The sequence below is a fragment of the Vanessa atalanta genome, chromosome 9 (genome assembly GCF_905147765.1).
Source record: "Vanessa atalanta chromosome 9, ilVanAtal1.2, whole genome shotgun sequence".
Taxonomy (NCBI): domain Eukaryota; kingdom Metazoa; phylum Arthropoda; class Insecta; order Lepidoptera; family Nymphalidae; genus Vanessa; species Vanessa atalanta.
In genome coordinates this window covers 7956295-7976269 of record NC_061879.1, presented here as the reverse complement: position 1 = coordinate 7976269, position 19975 = coordinate 7956295, and the positions used below count along the sequence as shown (strand labels likewise).

Here is a 19975-nt window from a genome sequence, read left to right as displayed (position 1 = left end):
CATACATATTATAATCTTAATTATCCTACGAGGTAGAATAGAGTTTATAATAAATTACGTTAATATTTTTGGATATTTGTTTCATGAAAATAATAAGTATCACTATTGTTTCTTTTTTTATGGAATAGGTGGCAAACTAGCCGGAGGCTTACGTACGTTTTACCTAATTGGACCAATATATAAATATAACTGATAAAACTACTAAGGATTAATGTTACATCCAAAAGGCGCTTTTCCTGCCAAGTAGTACCAAAGTAAATAATACTCAAAGCCTGTTTTCTTTAAGAGGAAATAGAAAGTCGTACAGAGGGAATTTCGCTTAATTAGTAAAGGATAATCAACTAGATAAGTAAACTGTAAGATTATAAATTAAATTCAGCCGCGAAATCAAATTTCTGAGCGCGGCTTTATGCTAATTCCAGTCGTTGTGATTAACCCTGCATAACTCAGCACGGAAAAAAAAATCTCGTTATATTCATGATGTTCTTGTGATTACATTACGCAGAAATCCCCAAGCGTTACCTTCGGCTGCGGTTTTGCAATTTAGTTGGTACTGGCATAGAGAAAAATTTGCGGTTGGGGGCCAACGTCATTGAAGTTGGGACGCATGCGTGCGTACAACGCGTCTGGCGCGCTCTTCGAACCCCGCAGTTGATATCGCTGCGTTGCGACTAACCCGCGTTCCACCGCGTCGGGACTGCCGCTCCCCGCCCTCCCCTCACGTCAAAATAACTAATTGATTAACACCCAAACAACTCGAACGAATATGGCGTAAAGTTTACACCACCCAATAAACTTTAATCAACTTTCCGGAACCACTTTTAAGTGATGTGCTTAGGTAGGTAAAGTTTTATTTATTGTAAATTCAGAGCAATCTGTCATCGCAAAGTGACATGAGATGAATGATCGTAAATATTAGAGGTCTTTGTGGTTCCCGTTTTTTGACTAGTCAGCATGACTCGTGTGCTCCTAATGGATTCTCTTCATACACTGCGTAAATAAAATATGAATATTATAAACCTCTGTGAGAGCCCAAGCTAGATAAAGTTTATTTAAAACTTTTCCTTGTATACTTTTATAGATACACTTTATATAAATGCTTTTAAAACTTTTTTGAATGTAGATAATTTAAAACAAAATATGCATAGCAAATGGTTTTGATGTGGAAACAAAACTTTTAAAGATTTAAATTCAGTATTAAAATTATTCAAACATATTTTTTGAAAAAATATAAATATATAAAACATTTGAGACAAATTTTGAACTTAAAGCAATTTTGCATTGTACATTACGTTAAAAGATTGATACATTGATAGTTCTTTCAGAAATATGCATGTTAGTTGACGATCTAGGAAAATATGTATTGTTTCAAATACCCAACGAAATTTTTCTCTTTGATCGTAAAAAAATTACATACATTAAATATACCATATTTATACCATATTTTAATCGGTCTTTGATAAAATTAATCAATATGTAACTCCTTAATGGCGCGGAAATTACTCGGATCGTACAATTAGGTTAATAATTATTGTAAGCCATTAATTTCCGATCAGTACATAATCGCATCGGTTAACTGTATTTTAATTATTTTAATTGCACGCAAGTTATAAGTAATAATTACATTAAAAACTGCCTCTGAAGTAGAATAAAATACATAATATATTTATTTTGGAATAAGATACAATGAAACAAACCTCTTGTAAAAGAAGCGAACGCATCAGTAAGAATTTTATTTTTATTTTTATGGAATAGTTGGCAAACGAGCAGGAGGCTCATCTGATGGAAAGTGCCTACCACCGCCCAGTGACGTCAGGAATACAACAAGTCAAGCAATGGTATATACACTGGCTGTTATGTTATACTTTATATATTTTACTTATGCACAAAGCTCTAGCGCCGTATATTATATATATATGTGTAGTAGCACAACATATTAAAAACACAGTTGTAAATTTATAAGCAATTCTTGTCGAAATTAAATTATACCAAGTTATTATGTACGTTGGAAAAACAAAACGTGTTTTCGTAATGTTAGTTAAATATTACTTTGAAATGCCATAGTTAGGTATAAGGTAAGAAAATAAACCGAGACTATGAATAATGTAGTCTCCATTCTTTGATAAAAGTAAAACAATGTATTGTCCTAGTATTCAAGAATACATTAAATGGTTGTGATTCTAGATTTTTTTATTTTATTTTATAAATATAAATTCATGCGCGTTGTTTAGTTAAATCAAATCTCGTTTAATGACTAGATTTATTGATACATTTTAATTAATGTCTGGTTGAGCTTGAGTTGAGTGATGTCTGACAAGGAACAAAAACGCCTGTATTTAAATTCACGTGTCAATATGTATTGATAAAAAGATTATAAAACCACACATCCGATTGTACTGAAATTGCTCACACGTTTTTAGTTTTGGTGATAGAATAAAACCACAGTAGTTTTATTTTAAAGAGCTAAGTACGCTAAATAAATTTTATATGAAACAAATTATAGTAATAGCTTTACTACTATTATGAAGAGGTAAAACTTGTTTGTTTGTATGTAGAGCTAATATCAGGAACTAAAGATTATATATAAAAATTATAAATAAAAATATTTGTAAAATATCATTTTGTTTATTAATAAATTGTACCCATGGCAAGCCGAAGTGGGTCTCTATGGGTGGTGGTGGGTATATTGATTAAAGCAAATAAATCATCAATCATTTAATAACAGGCTATTTTGTTTATATATTAGATATTTATTTTTGTATCGTTTCTTTGATGAGCAGTTTGTTAAGGGAATGTTTTTGTTGAAGGTGCGGCATGTGTGCGTATTTTACTTCACCCTCTTATCCTTGTCTTTAACGAAAAATGATTACATATAATATATTAAGCTATAAAACTCCCCTATACAACAATCATTAACAACATTTTCACACACGATATTTAAAATATCATATTTTGTTTCAAAAAATATAAAGATCAAGGTGGTGAAATTTGAATTTCTTAAAACTTCCAAAACTTATTGTGATTGAAATATTTTGTTCGATCGCTATATATAATAAACATGCCCTACAAAGATGATATACTGCTCTGGTATTATTAAATATAGACAATTAAAAAAATGTCGCTTTGGAAACAATATTTATCGCCCCTGACAGTGCTTTTATATTTTACCCCTCGCTTCATGTCTCTTTTGCTGCTTTCTTTCGAACATCTTGTAAAGTAATATATCGGAACGTACTACTCAAATTTAAGAATATAAGTAGCGATTATGATTTACGGCGTATTTCTTAGTTTTAAAATGTCATACATACCAATAATAATAAAAAAATATATTTATATGCTTCTCTTTCAAATGGAGGTCACGATGAAAAAGCAGTTCAACAATACGTACATCGTAGTTTATAACAACAAGAATATCTTCGTAGATAATTATAATGAGTAGTGAACGAAATATTGTATAAGGTTTTTCCTAACAAAATAGTTAGCTATTGAGCACATATCTACGTAAGCATCGGACAAACAAAAAATGAGTTCGATATATCATTATCTCGAATCTCTACATCGAAGATTTCGTATCATACCAAAAGTATTATCTTTTCTATGTACTAAATCGTTATTTTGCGAACAAATGTGTTAATATGTTTGATCCTTGATATTGGACAATGAACATTTAAGCTTTAAGACATAATATGTATGAATGATTGAGTCAATATGGGGATATATTTTAGATAGGTTCGAGTAAGGTAGTTGAAATTTTAGTTATTAGTAAGTACGTATTACTTCCGTTTTATAAGTTTAATATTTAAGCATAATTAATAAACGTAGTGTCACTGCTGTGCAAACGCCTCTTCTGCCTAACAAAATTTATTTTCTGTTTATTTCACCTGACGTGAGGCTGAATTTGATGGATCATATGAAGGAATCGTCGTTGAGCATGAGATTAAACATAAATAAATTAAACACATATTACACGGTTTCTCTGAGTAGGTATCCAGTCATCACACATTACAATGTCAAAGAGCAATATTTAGTGTTGTCGTATACCGGTGTGATAGGTAGTGTAATTACAGTCACGGGACGTAACATCTTAGTTCCCAAGGTTGAATTAGTGACGTAAGGAATATTTCATATTTCTTACAGAAACAAGATCTACAACTAAAATATGGAAACTCAGTGATACAGGGCGAGTTTGAACCCGTAACGTATAGAACATTACGGGTGAAGAATCAGGTGCTTTAGGTAATTGGTCATGTCCTCTCAAAACTTACATACAACTGTGTCAACAACGAAAATCATCGTTACTAACAAATGTCATTATGGCCATCCAGAATGAAAATAATTCTGTATTTAATTAATAATAATTAGTTATTGAAATATTTAATCCAGTAACTAAAAAAATATCAAAAGACATCGTCTTAATTAAATATTGTTTAAAGCAAATTGTCGTGATTACCTTCCATTAAACTAAATTGAATCACTGCTTTTAAATAATATATACCGGCTCATTTTGGTGTGACTTAATTTACGTTTAAGGTGCCATTTTATAAGCAGTGTTATTATTGTAACGTTCATTCTGCGGTTTTTTTTATTAGAAAGCATAAAAACATTATGAAGTCTTCAAAAATTTTCGTTTAGTCAGTGAAGGTAAATTAGATTGCGAAGTTTAAATTGTAAGTTATGAGGAAAATGTTTCAGCGAATGTCATTCATTTTTGGCGTGACTTTTTGTTTGTCATTTACCCTCTTTCTAACAAAGATTCACGACTTCTTACACATATTATTAATATTTTATTATCTTACATAATTTTTATATATTGATAATCACACATGATTTAATTATCGACATTCTAAGATACAATATTTCACATAATGACTTAAGCAAATGATCGGTAACCAATAAATAAATAGTAAGATATAGTCCAATCCTTTACAGTTGACAGATTCGTTTACAAGAAATTGATTTGTTCCTGTCTAGCCGATGACAGATTGACCAATTTGATTTGATTTGATTTTATAGATAAAACTTATTTTTCGTGACTTCGACGCATATTATTATAGTCAAACTTTGATTTTATTCGGTTGTAGTTAAGCTGGATTTGTCCAGTGTATCGAACAAAGCATACTAAATTTTAATTGAAACCATATGCATAATAAATCATGTACACATATCAATATAATTTTTGTTTCAATTTATTTTCCTTAAATTTAATGGAAATAGTGACATGAAAATATTTTTTTAGCCAAACTCGACTAGTTTTTTTAGCTTAGCGCGACTAGTCATTAATACTTGTTGATTTATTTATATATGATTTATTCATATATGATTTATTCATATATGATTGTTTTTAACTAACATAATTTAGTATTTGAAATGTTCAATAAGAATACTGTACTGTACTGATAGGATCCACATTCAGTTAGTTTTAAAAACAGTTGGACCTTGAAGAAGTGGTGCAAAAACCTTCATTAAAAATATAACACCTCGCCTTACTGACTTAGGTACTAGTAGTATTTCTAGTGGAAGCAGAAGAAGTCTGGGCATTTTTTGCCCAGAGGATTGTAATTGCGATTCAACGGGAAAATACTATTAACTTAGTAACGTTTTATTTGTATATAGTTACGGTCTTAATGTTAATAATTCTTGTAAAAGTATAATAATATAATTTTTGTACTTTTTTTAATAATAATGGTTATTTCAATTATAAATAAAATATAAAAATCTAGTGCTCAGATTGGATTTCCGCGCAAAAATTCTATTCCACGAAAGGCACTTCTGACTTTTAAAAGTTATGGTCGTATCGGTAAGTGTTTTTCGCTGGTTCAACTTATATTTTACAAAAAATGCGTTATTGTGGCATAAGATCGATATATAGTTCCACTTACTTTGTGGTAGATTCTCTGGTCTCTCAAGTCAAGTCAATTTTTTTAGGGCATATTAGTCAATCTACCCGATTAGGGCGTGGATAAAGCAGCTCGACACCGTTTTTCTTTCCGTTTATTTCACAAATACCATTATTAAACACTAAAATATGAATTAATAAAATAATATATAGGGTATATATTACTCCTGGTTAAGTGTATGATAAATATAAAACTTAATACTGTTATTTCATACTTAAATGATAGCAAAAAAGTAAATAGATCTTACCTCTTTATGCTACATAGGAATCGTGCTTTTTTCGGGTGAAAAAGCAACATATGTGCTATTTCCAGCTATAATCTATCTCCGAACCAAATTCAGATCAGTTTAGCAGTTATGGCGTGTTTAAATAACAAACATTAATCCATCCGTACTCTCTCATTTTTAATTTTATGATATAATATGTTATAATGATACAAAATATTTTTTTACAGACAGAGACACAATTGAAAAGTATTTTGGTGTCTGCAATTTAATTATAGGTTCGTACAGACAGAAAAAATCGACAGACAAACAGAGGGCAAATTTTAAAACGTTTGTGTTGAAATAAAACAAATGCTTATATATTTTTTTTATTTTCGAATAAATATTAAAAACAAACAGTACAATTTATTTAAAAAAATAATAATGTAAATTTTTATTTAAAAAACAACTTCGCTAGCAATTGTTAATACACACAACATTAAAAAAAGAGAATGAATACACAGTCGTTACGCCTGTTACTCGGCTACATTGAGTCAGTAACTCTTTTAGGAGACAATGTATTCGTTTAAACAGAAAACGTTTTAAGTGTTTTAATAGTAAAACCAAATATAGCAAAGTTCCTATGCATATAGGTTTGTTTCAAAAAAAAAAACGTTTTAGATGATGTCGCACTGGGAAATAAAGAAAGTAGGTATAATATTTACAGGCCTCTTAGTTTTATCAAAATGTGTTTTTTATTAAAGTTTTAGTTATTCTATTATCTTTAAGTAAAACATTCAATAATTAAACGAATTCATCTATTGAAAAATACAAAGTTGTATAACAGAGGCCAAATAAAGGATAAATTAATATAATAGCATGCTAATTATTTTCTATTAGTTCAAAATTGTTAATTACGAATCTTAGTATTATAAACATTAATCTCTTGATATGTATGAGTTTGTTTACAGCATTTCGTAAATTAGCACAACAATAAATTATTACGTTGTTCAGATAGTCAGTAAAAAAAATTCCTTCCTAAAATCCGATTCAAATTCTTTGATATTAAGCAAACAAACTATTCTAAATGTTTGCAGTTGTGGTTTGCTCTGGTCGAGGGGCGGAATTCCTTATAAGATTTATTTGTTTACACTGAGCTGACTACTTTTTTGAACTCAGCTTTTGTATTCAACGGACAAAATCATATTGAATTTGTTTTAGAATTTTCAGGAATCGCATTATTTTTATAAAAAAGTTTGGGTAGCAGTTATAAGTAATGTAAATTCCTACCAGTGATTTTTTATTATTTGGTTCATCAGTTCTCTAGATAACTAACCCCCTAAATAAAAATAAACAATTTTACGTCTTTATAATATAATTATAAATCTCATCCTTTATTTCAATTTAATAATCAGTGCAGTTTTGTCTTACTTTAAAATATCTTAAAAAATGATTATATTTAAGATAAAAAGTATAGTACTATCACCAGAAGAAAAACGTATTTTATATTACGAGCATTATTTCAAATGACTTCAACTTTCAGGTCTTGAATTGAAACTTAATCAGACAGTACCGTTTGTTTTAATTTAATCTATTTTAATGAGTCGCGATAAAAATATTGTTTCAAACAACAATAGAACAACTATCGGAAATTCTTATGATAAAACAGTTTATTACATTAAAATCAATCCAGTATAATATATAAATTTTATTTAATTCGATAGCAAATAATTCTGAACCCACTAAATCTTGAACTCTACACAATGATATCAGTACAAAGGTCAATCTAACGATTACCACTTGACCTTTCGTTGTGACGGGTGTAACTTTTTCATTGCACCGTTCAAAGCGGAGTGAATGAGACGATCTAGTGAACGATGTATTTCATTCTGCCATTATTATCCTGTAGCAAATTGGATAAAAGGCGGATACGCGGCTGCCATCCCACAAATTACGTGGAATGGACTTGCTGTAACTTAACGGTGATATTCTTATCGTTATATCTGATGGTATTGTATTTCATACTGTTGTATAAATAGATTATAAATTATTAGTTTTTATAATTATTTTTTGTTCAATATAGTATCTAGATATACATAGGTATTTTTAAGGTCATTATATAACATCAAATTATGATATATTATTAACTTAGATATACAAAAAAATTAAATTTTCATATTTTTATTTATTTAAAGTTATTATTTTTATTTATTTAATATCGGACACTTTATAATGCGCAAAAGTTATCATCCAATTGTATTGTACTGCTGTGATATTTTTTAAGAATGCACTTCGCATCTCACTCGTAAATATCCATGCGCGGTGGTGACTACACATTAATTTTTGAAGCAGAGTACAATTTATTAAACTAATTATTTAAACAGCTCTTAACTACAGTATTGTTTGTTACATTGTTTGAATAGACATAAAACTCTTATAACACAATATTTTTATGATGTAGGTTGAGCAGCGAAGCGCAAATATCGAGAAACTTTTTTTCACAAGACTTAAATGACAGATCGTTCCAATGTGTAATCGAATGAAAAACATTACACGACTAAGTTTTGGCTTTGCTGAAGAAAAAAAATGTTTTGATTAACTAAACGACATCATCGTCTACCTTTATAAGAAATATTAACCTGGCCCTACAAACCGCCACCGATTTTCGAAGCTAAGATCTCTTTTTCTTAAATCAATGCATTAATGATCTGCCGCATCAGATATCTCAAAAGAGTAAGTGGTGAAAGTTAATTCCTATACATTCATTAGCAAGGCAATGTTCTTTAAGATAGTCAACATTTTGTGTGAATCGTATGCTCGTTGTCGGCTAAAACAAAGTGTTTTCTGCACCGGGGAATTTGAACTGCTATGGTGTAAATACCGCATGTGCTCTTGCGGCGCTTCAGTAGTCTTTAACAGCGAGAACCAAAATGTCAGGGGAACTTGAAAAAAAATATGAATTATGAAAAATATAAAATAAAATTTTCCTTAGAACCAAGTCTAAGCTGAAATATTTTTTAAATAGACAAAATTTATATTTGTTAAGTCACAATTTTAATAAACTTATTTGATTTATTTGTATTTTTGGAAATCTGTGTTGAACTGAGCTACTTACCTTATCTTAAAATTGTCGGAAGGTTGTCTGAAGGTACATGTTGATATGACGCAATCGACGAACATTGACGATGGGACAGAAGTTATATAGGAAGACAACGCAAAGGCCATCAATCCGTCTTGGGGTACAGAAATAATAAACGGTAAATACTAGTAAATATCTTTACAGCGCAGAGGCTCTATTTGATAAATTTGTTAATTCAAATGAAACTCCGGAGGAGGAGAACCTGACGAAGTTTCGATTGAGTGACGAAGAACGAGATAGACTTTATCATTGCAAAAAAAATACATATATTTGAGGATGTTTGTGTAATCAATAAGACTGTCGGAAGTTGCCTTAGGAGGCCTAACTTCAAATTGAAAATTGTGGGGTCTTTACCTCTTAGCTTAGGATTGTTAAACAAAAAGAAAGTTTTTATGGGCTGTATTCTCCAAAATCAATGCAAAACAATGTTGATGACCAGCATCCCCCGAGGAGATCCTGGACGTTTACCTGGGTGGTAAAGATTTGTGCATGCCCAACTGGGTAGGTACTGGGTGGGTAGGACTTGATGAGTTCCAGTTTTCAAAGCAACCAGAACCATAGAGAAAATCCATACTTTTTCCCAGATTGTACTAAAGATCACAGAGTAAAATCAACCGCTATGCATGGTTTTTATGATTACGTGAAAGCTCGATATAGAAACTCGTGTGTACTATAGAGATGTCATATCAGTTGGAGATATATCGAGTTGCTGAGATGCCTATATAACGCCGCTGCAATGAATATTTAAATTCGGGACTGTAAGACGAAGGTGATCCAACTGCACAGGGTACGTTATATCCCCGAAACTCTTTACCAGCCAATGTCAGTATAAATGACAAATAGACCTCATATCTTAGATTTGCTAACGACATTATCATAATTATTGAATCGCTTACTAAACTTATCGAAAAAGTATAGAAGTCAAAGCGGTCTTCCATGCTTGTAAAAAAATAATTCAACAATACGTTTTGCCTACCATAGCTTATAGTGCCGAAACGTGGATACTAATTGCAGTTATGGATCGATCTATGGTCGGAGTATCTGAGGATAAAATCAGATATAAGGTTATACAGAGAAGAACCAGACTAACCGACAGAGCTTGCATTATTAACAGACTGAAGTGGCAGTTCGGTCATGTATGTCGAAGGACAGATACGGCTCGATTAGTATATTTTAGTTAATGATTTTATGAGAAAATGTGACTTTGGTACAAGGAACATACATAAACTTGTTACTCCTGTTACCCAATTGCATACAGTCAGTAAATCTATTGTAGGGCAATCTATACGGTTCTACAACAGGATACAAGAATGCGTTCAAAATGCTTCTGTTGCCAAATTTAAAAAAAAAATGTTAAGATACGCTTGTGTGCGAAAGGTTACAATGTAATACAATTAGTGAGTTTATGATTGATAGCATACCTTGGGAATGAAACAATCGCCTCCTGGCTGTTTTTATTCATATCAATATATGTATTTAATTAGTTTGACAAAAAAAACACCCGCTGAGTTTCTTTCGCCGGTTCTTCTCAGGTCAGAGTGTTTCCTTTTCCGAACCGGTGGTAGTGTTTAATTTGACTATCAATAAGTAAGTGTAATGCTTCTATATTGAATAAAGGAATTTGAGTTTGAGAAGCAAAAGAAAAAAACGTACTCTTTCCTGAAAGGCCGGCAACGCACCTGCAAGCAACCTGGTGTTGCAGATGTCCATGGGCGGTGGTAGTCACTTTCCATCAGGTGAGCCTCCTGCCATTATTTGCCACCTTTTGCCACAATCTGCCACCTATGACATAAAAAAACGAGAAGACGTGTTCTAGAGTCGAGACCACGGCTCGGCAAACCCCCAAACAGGCCGAAAACTTGAAGTAGGTGGTGGGACTGGATGCGGAAGGCGGATCACCGGAAGATTTGGTGCTTTTTGGGAGAGGCCTACGTCCAGCATTGGATTTTGATTGACTGATTTTTTAAAGTAAATACCTATTAATTTTATCATTTAATTTAAATATATTACATGAAAGGAAAATAAATTTAAAAAAAAAATTGGCTTTATTCTATATGATTTTTGTTCCGTTCGCCACCAACTAACATCCTAATATTACAATAATAAAAGAATATTTTGATCGTGTCGTATGTATTAGCTGTGGCTTCTTAAATAAACTCGGTTTGAAATTCAAAAAAATCGCAAACATTTGCCGTCTGAACGTCATTTGCATTAAACAAGCCGAATAATTGAGTTTGCGTGAGCTACTAATTTACTGCTAACACTTACCTGTGAACTGGTTCGTATAAACAAGCGCAAAATAATGTTTGATTACGCTACTTTGACTACAAATTAAATTTCAATGAATAAAAAATTATGCATGTGCACATTCTATACCAATACTCTCATGATCCTGGCAACTCGAAACATCCGGAGAGTAATCAGGCCATAGAACCAAATACTTTTCTGTTTACCATTTTTGAAATTAATATTTATAGAGGAACATGATTGTGTCGAATGTGTTTAAGAGTCTTATATATTAATATTCTCGTCCCATATACCGCAGAGTCTCAAGACAAAAGTCTTTGACCAGTGTGTGTTGCCAGTGATGACTTACGGCTCTGAAACGTGGTCCACAATGGGCCTAATAAGAAGGCCTAATAAGAAGTGACCTTGAGTCACTCAATGGGCAATGGAGAGGGCTATGCTCGGAGTTTCTCTGCGAGATCGAATCAGAAATGAGGACATAACATACCGCAGAAGAACTAAGGTCACCGACATAGCCCGAAGAATTGCCACACTTAAGTGGCAGTGGGCGGGGCACATTGCTCGAAGAACCGATGGCCGATGGGGCCGACGAGTTCTCGAGTGGCAACCATGGACCGGAAGACGCAGCGTGGGTAGGCCCTCCAAAAGGTGGTCCGACGACCTGGTGAAGGTCGCGAAAAGCCGCTGATTGCGGGCTGAACAAGACCGGTCGTTGTGGCGATCTTTGGGTGTATGTCCTATGTCCAGCAGTGGACGTCCTTCGGCTGACATGATATATTAATATTATTCAACTTGTACAGTTTTGCACCTGGTAAAAAATGATATACAGTGCTGATTTTATCGGACTATATTGTGTATCAGATATTTTTCTTAAGGTAATTAACCACCCGATTTAATAAAAACATCACTACTTATAATAATGAGCAAATTATTATTTATTTAAAATGCCCTAACACCCGTCATCTTGAAAAATACCATCGGGTTATTTGAACGTAAATAAAAACTTTAGTGAAAACCTATTTGTCTCTGGTACTGCAATGCCGCATACTAAAGTTGTTGCTCCATCACTCCATCACTAAGTATGTGAATAGAGTATACACTTTTAAGGTTAGCGAAGTTGCTATTACTCACTAAGTTTTCTGCGCATAGTACTAGACATGCGGGTACTTCACAAGATCATAAGCTAGATTTTACTCTTTGACTTACAAGAAAAATCTACAAATCTACTTAAGTAACAATCTACTTGTTAAATTATTTTTTTTAATCTATCTGTAACAAATATAGTTTATTCTATTATACTGTTATTATATATATATATATGTTATATATATATGTTAGATTATATATATATATATATATCTCACTGCTTTGAATTAAATCTAATTTCGAAAACTAACCATCGATATATAATAATTACTAAATTATCTGCCAGTGACTAAATCATAAAAACTTTTATAATAAGTGCAATATTTTAATTTCATTAAACAAATACTTAATTCTGAAACGGTAAGATCAATTCATGTTAAACATTGCCACGTTATAAATGTCAGAGACAAAATATGTAAGGTGATGTTATTACTATTTTTCATATATTTGACAACAAAATTGGATTCGATAATATTTAGGCTTAACACAACAGCACACTGTTGAGCCGAGATGGCCCAGTGGTTAGAACGCGTGCATCTTAACCGATGATTTCGGGTTCAAACCCAGGCAGGCACCACTGAAATTTCATGTGCTTAATTTGTGTTTATAATTCATCTCGTGCTCGGCGGTGAAGGATAACATCGTGAGGAAACCTGCATGTGTCTAATTTCAACGAAATTCTGTCACATGTGTATTCCGCCAACCCGCATTGGAGCAGCGTGGTGGAATATGCTCCAAACCTTCTCCTCAAAGGGAGAGGAGGCCTTTATCCCAGCAGTGGGACATTTACGGGCTGCTTATGTTTATGTTATTGCAACAGCACACTCTACCAGCAAACTTGAGAAAGATTAATAATTGAGGGAAATAATACTTAAACTTACAATCACATACATATATATAAACTCATATGCTACAAAATAACATTATTTTATATTATATATATATACTTTCTTTGCACAATCTTGAGTCATCAAATCCAAGGTAAATTAACTCAAAATTTCTCTTTGTTAATGCTACTTGCGCCGAGTTACGTATTAAATTATCCTCATAATGAAAAATTAACTCAAACAGAAATACCCTTATTTCTATTCGAGAATGTTTTGAAATGCATCGTTTACGATCTCAACTTAACTGAAAAGGAGAAAAAAAACATTTTTGGGAGGTCAAATGGTAATTCAATTAGCAACTTAAACTCTCTTTGAAATGATAATGAATGAATTTCATTCCCCTTAACGATACTTAAGTCTTCCATGTTTTAAAGCTTATTGTTATTTTACTTTGATATTTTTTATTCAATACATTTATAAAGAAACTCACCAACGAATTTCGGCTTTTGTTCAAAGTATTATATTGCGGCCGACATAATTATCGATACAAAATTCTAAATCTTTCCTAAATTATTATTAAAATAGTTTTGTGTTAAAAACACGTAATAACATATACAAAGAAAAGGAGCGTAGGAAATACCAGGTGGACTAATAATATAAAGAAAGGGACGAAAAGCCACTAGATACAGAAGGTACAGGACCGGCTGGAGTGTTACCAATTAGAAAAGGCCTATGTCGCTATAATATAAACGCTGATGGATTGATGAAAGAACATAATTATAAATCCTTAATTTTTTATGTCTTTGTATGGCTGTGGGTCAGTTTGAAAGGTTAATGATTCTGAGTAATTAGGGGACGAGAGATATTACGGTAATCCTATAAGGAGATGTTTGAGCTTCCTTCAATGGCTGTCTTAGTTTTTGTAAAATATATTCATAAACAAATGTTTAACAAGCAATTTTAATTGGTTGAAACCTGAATATACTTATTACTCGTAAGATTATTCACAGGGAATATGCGAACCAATTATGTCTTCAAAACTTCAGTATGTATACATTCAACAGTTTATGTCAATTTTCTCATTGGACATTTTAACTTGAAGAACAAATAAATAAAGCCTCATGTTAAACAACCCCTGCGTCGGGTCCCGAAACGTACACTAAACATAAATATCAACATCTAGACAATTTGAAATATTTGTTTGATTAACAAATACATATGCCATGTCTGGATTGGGATCACTGAATTGAAATATTCATGAGTAATATTGCGGAGTAAATAAAATTATATCAATATACATTATGTTACCTTTTATTATCAGTGAAATTTATTGGATTAAACAACGTAGGCAATTTAAAGTCATATCAATCAAAAATTGTTTTTCAATTCAAAAATATTTTTTTTAATAGTTAATCGTTATCATTATCATAGCAAAAAATAAAGTCGCTTACCGCTGTCTGTCCCTATGTATTATGTATAGATCTTTAAAATTACTCAACAGATTTTGAAGTGTTTTTTTTTTTAAATAGACTGATTGATTCAAGAGGAATGTTTATATGTATAATACGTGCACAATATAGTAGAGAAACACTGATAATTGTAGAGGTTTCTGAAATTATGTCGTAAATAAATACATTTTTGCGCTTACATTGCAAACGCTGGCTGTACCCTACAAGATAGATCAAAATAATGTACTACAGTAGTGTACACCTTAAAAAGTTCTTAAAAAAAATCTGGTATATGTCTATCTCTTAGGGATAACCAACAATGACCATTTTTATCCTTTACTTTTTACAAGAAATAATGGCTTATTTTCGAAACGATTTTACGCAATACAGCATTATGCCTTATCCAATGAAGTACCTTAAATACATTGTGCATTTAATATAGATTAATATGGCTTACAGCATGTAATTTAAATTAATATTTTCGAAGATATTACAGATCTAAAACGCAAGGACATAGCAGTTTGTATTGTCTAATGACCGAAAAACTGAACGCTGTAAGACATTCAGTAGTATACTTAGTATCAGCATTGCACCCGTGCGAAGCCGGCCTGGGTTGCCAGTTCATTATAAAAAAATTTAAACAAAATAAATTATAAATTGAGGACACATGAAAATTCAAATGTCATATTTTATGATGATCCTATAAATTGCTTTGACGCGCAATTCACCGTTTAAACACATTTGGGAAACACTGTTCATTAGAATGTCTGAAAGTGTACTAACTCCATTGATTATATTCATGTCTTTATAAGTAACTGTGTAACTGAAACGCCGGGTTATTCTAGTGTATTGATAAAATTTTAAGTGATATTACTATTATTTATTATTATACAGATTTTATTACATATCAATAAACATAAATGGAAAAGCACGTGGGACCTTCTGTCGGTATGATGTATTAGCAAAATGACTGATTGATTGATTCTGAAATATAATATTTTTATTTTATAATATCATTAGGATCTCAAGCTCGAACACAGATGAACTATATTATCTCACTACCATTACCTAACAGAACGAAACCCTGTCATGAGAAAGAGACACGACATGATCAGGACTAAGATTTATGTGCACAGGTTTGTAACAGAGAAAACTTTTAAAATTATGACTGTTAGAATGCTTCGTCAGACCAAACCAATAACATTCGTTGGGGCGTTCCGGAAATCGAATTCAAATTATCACAATCTTATATAAAGAGCATTTTTTTATTAATTTAATCAAAGCATACGCTTCCTATTAATTAAAAAAAAATGAAGTCTTAAAAACTTGTACGTAAATGATTTAAGGCAATTATATTGGCCTCAATTATCGGGCAATAACACCAACAATTTTCAATGAAGGTTTCAATTTAATTAACGATAAATATTACTTTTTAAGATGTTACTGAAAATTTGTATAAATTTATTTAACCTCTGTAATTTAGCACTTTACATAAAATCAAATAGAAGAAAATTACAATTTGGTGAAATGAAAAAAAAATACAAAAATTAAATAATCTATACTAATATTATAAATGTGAAAGTAACTCTGTCTGTCTGTCTGTCGCTCTTTCAACTGCCAACCCAATAAACCGCATTTCATGAAAGTTGGTAGGAATCAAACTTGAACACCAAGAAAGGAAATAGGCGACTTTTTTGGCCTTACACATTACAATCAACCCCTAAATTGCGAGCGAATCCGCGGGCAATAACTAGTTTTGCATAAAATATATAATTTTATTAATAAAGCTAAATTTGTTAATTTACTTACTACTTATAATAAGGATTTCGATGATAGTTTCTAAGTCCTAAGCTTGCAATCAATATGAACCCAAAAAGGTTTAAACTGGTCGACTAGGTAATTAAGTACGGTAATGTGCTTAGCTAATCTGAGCTTGTTTCTATTAATTATCTCAATTAATATTAATGGATTAATCTAATACATACCGGAAAATCCCGGCCAGGGCGAGAATCGCTTAACAATTGAACAATGTCAAGGCGGCGCAGCGTGATACCAATTATATCATTAAACCACAATTTATTACAGTCTAATAAAATTATTTTAATAAATCATTTTGATACACTTACTTCATTACCGAACCATTTATAAGTGCAACGCACTGTGGCATTTTTAGTTGGAACCTGCATATTGAAACTGATATTATATATTATTAGTGATAAACTCAATGTTTTGTACAACAATCTATTTAAATTAATTAGAAACAAGTTCAATGCCATATTCAATCCTAAAACAGTTGAGACAAAAATCTCTTAAAAATTCAATGATTGGGCGACTATTGGAATTCATAAAAGTAGGCAACGAATGTACGAGCTTTATAATGAAAGGACGTACAATCATGGTGCCACTTTTGCCAATTATCTAAGTAACTATTCAATATTATTAAAAAAAATTGTACTTTTTGGCAAAATCTTTAAGTATAAAAAATAAAATTAAGAATGCACATGACAAGATAAAAATGACTTCAGCAGTCGCACCTCCGAATTGACCCTGAATTATAATAATATGAAGCAGATGTATCATACCTGTCCTGAGTATAATCCTTTACATAGCCAATAATATCGAATTACGATGAATTTTAAATATTTGTTAAAAAGTGTTATTTGTTGAAAAACCCCATGACATAGCAACTGTGAATTCGGTTCTAACTATTATTACTTTTATTTTTACATGACTAATGCTACTTTCGTGACACATACATAACAAGGCAATTTTTTATTTATGATGACATAACTCCATGACGCGAGTTAAATTTTAATATTACAGTATGATTTTATCCTTAAATTATTTTTAGTTAATAAAGTGTACGCATTATAGGAGTTCACTTAATATAAAAATTATAAAATATCAATTCGCTTAAATTAAACTTTGTATGTAAGGGTAATTTTAAATGAGGTACATACACTACAAATACTAATCATCATCATCAAATATATACATCATTTATTCCTTTATTCCGAATTTAATCAAAATTATACTAATCCCCTTGGTGTGAATTTACCACATAAGTTATACTTTCAGGATAGACATAGTTTATAAGTCGTATATCCAAACACTTTCGAGACAAATTTTGCCAAAACAGATCTGTCGAACTTCGAAATTTGTATTGAGAAGCCCTCTATAGCAAAGCTTCGACTTTAAAATATTTGCAAAGAGTTACTAAAAGTTTCTTTCATTTAGAAAATATCGACGACAATAATAATAGTAAGAATCAAAGGATTTATTCATTTCATTATTCATTTTTAATGCTGGGTATAATTTGACATTATATATTGTTAGATTAAATGAGTATTCATTGATAAAATAAACCAGTATAATATACATACATTTTCTAAAACTTTACTTGGCATTATCCTCTATTGAGAGCTATCTCGATAACAAATTCATGATCACGGTGAGACCCTGTCATTTTGTAGGCCTTTGCGCAAGCTTGCCTACATCTGGTTAACGAACATCTTCTTAATTACTCTACTATCGAATATAAATGTTTCATAAGTTTGGTAAACACAGGAAAATACATCCTGAATTCTGTGGCTAATTAATTCATAAACCTCATCAAGCAAATAACTTACTAGCGTTCGTTAAAATACTAGTTTTATTTAAAAGTAAAGTAATAATTTTATACGCGAAATTTAAAGCGCGTCCTGTGATCAAAATATGGTTTTCAGGATAAAAAATTGACATTATGCTCAAATGTACTGCAGTCGTGTGAGTATCTCAAAACTGAACAGAACTCACTTAATATAAGTTATGCTTATAATTCTGGAGATACTTCAATAAGCGTTATTATTACGCCAGTGTCATCCTGTAGGGAAACCGATTGTTTTTATTTACATTTCGAACTGGCGTGGCTTTATTAAAAGACTGACAATAACAATCAAAGAGCTTCGCTTTTGGATGTTGTACTGAAAAAATAAATATTGTTCTCTTTGGCTTTGAATATAAAGTATTCACGTTTGATTTTTATACTTAGAATTATATATATTTTAATGTCCCATCAGACACACTAATTTAAAATGATTTTAATCTATCATTAGGTACTCGTATTATTTTGTACTATCAGTACTAATATTATAAAAGTGAAATTATGTCCGTCTCTTTTGCTTTAACGGCTAAATCTCTGAATTGATTTTAATTAAATGAAGTACAAATGAAGCTTGAACCCCAAGTACAGACATAAGTTACTTTTTAACCCTCCGAGGGGGTAATGTCGGGGATTAAGGGTTCTTGAAGTATTTTCGTCACAAACTGAATTTCAAATAGTTGAAACTGCGGCTTCAGCTAGTACTTTACAATGTTAAGTTCAACATACAAATACATTTGCATTCACAGTAACAGCCTATAAATTTCCCATTGCTGGGCTAAGGCCTCCTCTCCCTTTGAGGAGATAGTTTGGAGCATATTGCACCATTCTGCTCCATTGCGGGTTGGTGGAATCACATGTGGCAGAATTTCGTTAAAATTAGACACAGGCAGATTTCCTCACGATGATTCACACTTCACCGCCGAGCACGAAATTAATTATAAACACAAATTAAGCACATGAAGATTCAGTGGTGCTTTCCTGGGCTTGAACCCGCAATCATCGGTTAAGACGCACGCGTTCTAACCACAAGGTCATCTCGGCTCTTATTTGTGTAATGGTCAGCATAATTGCCTTCCATTTTCATTCATTCTTTCAAAATATTTAAATATACAAAATTTAAATTTAAATCAGCACACATTTAATTCGCCCTCAAAAGTATGAAGTGAAATGACCAATTTATATCGGAATACAATCCTAAATTGTGTTACCACAAAATTTGAATATCAGAATTATTCAAACTCTCATTAAACCATTACAAATATCATACGATCCCAATGAAACATTACTATATAACAGATTTAATTTTAACTTAATTACCCTAAAAAACCTAACGTAACTTAATCTACCCGTATTAAATATTACCTACAAAAATAAACAGTTATTATCAAAGGTTCCTATCACGGCAACAAATCTAACATACATGCTA

At 31.5% G+C, this 19975-nt stretch overlaps 1 protein-coding gene across 1 annotated transcript in view; it reads left to right on the top strand.

The window, feature by feature from the left end:
• The first annotated feature begins 672 nt into the window (after nucleotides 1–672).
• Nucleotides 673–19975, top strand: part of LOC125066355 (hemicentin-1-like) — a 37865-nt gene continuing 18562 nt past the window's right edge. The window contains exon 1 of the mRNA XM_047674413.1: nucleotides 673–838. The gene's annotated coding sequence lies outside the window, so the exon portion shown is untranslated. The remainder of the gene's footprint in view (nucleotides 839–19975) is intronic.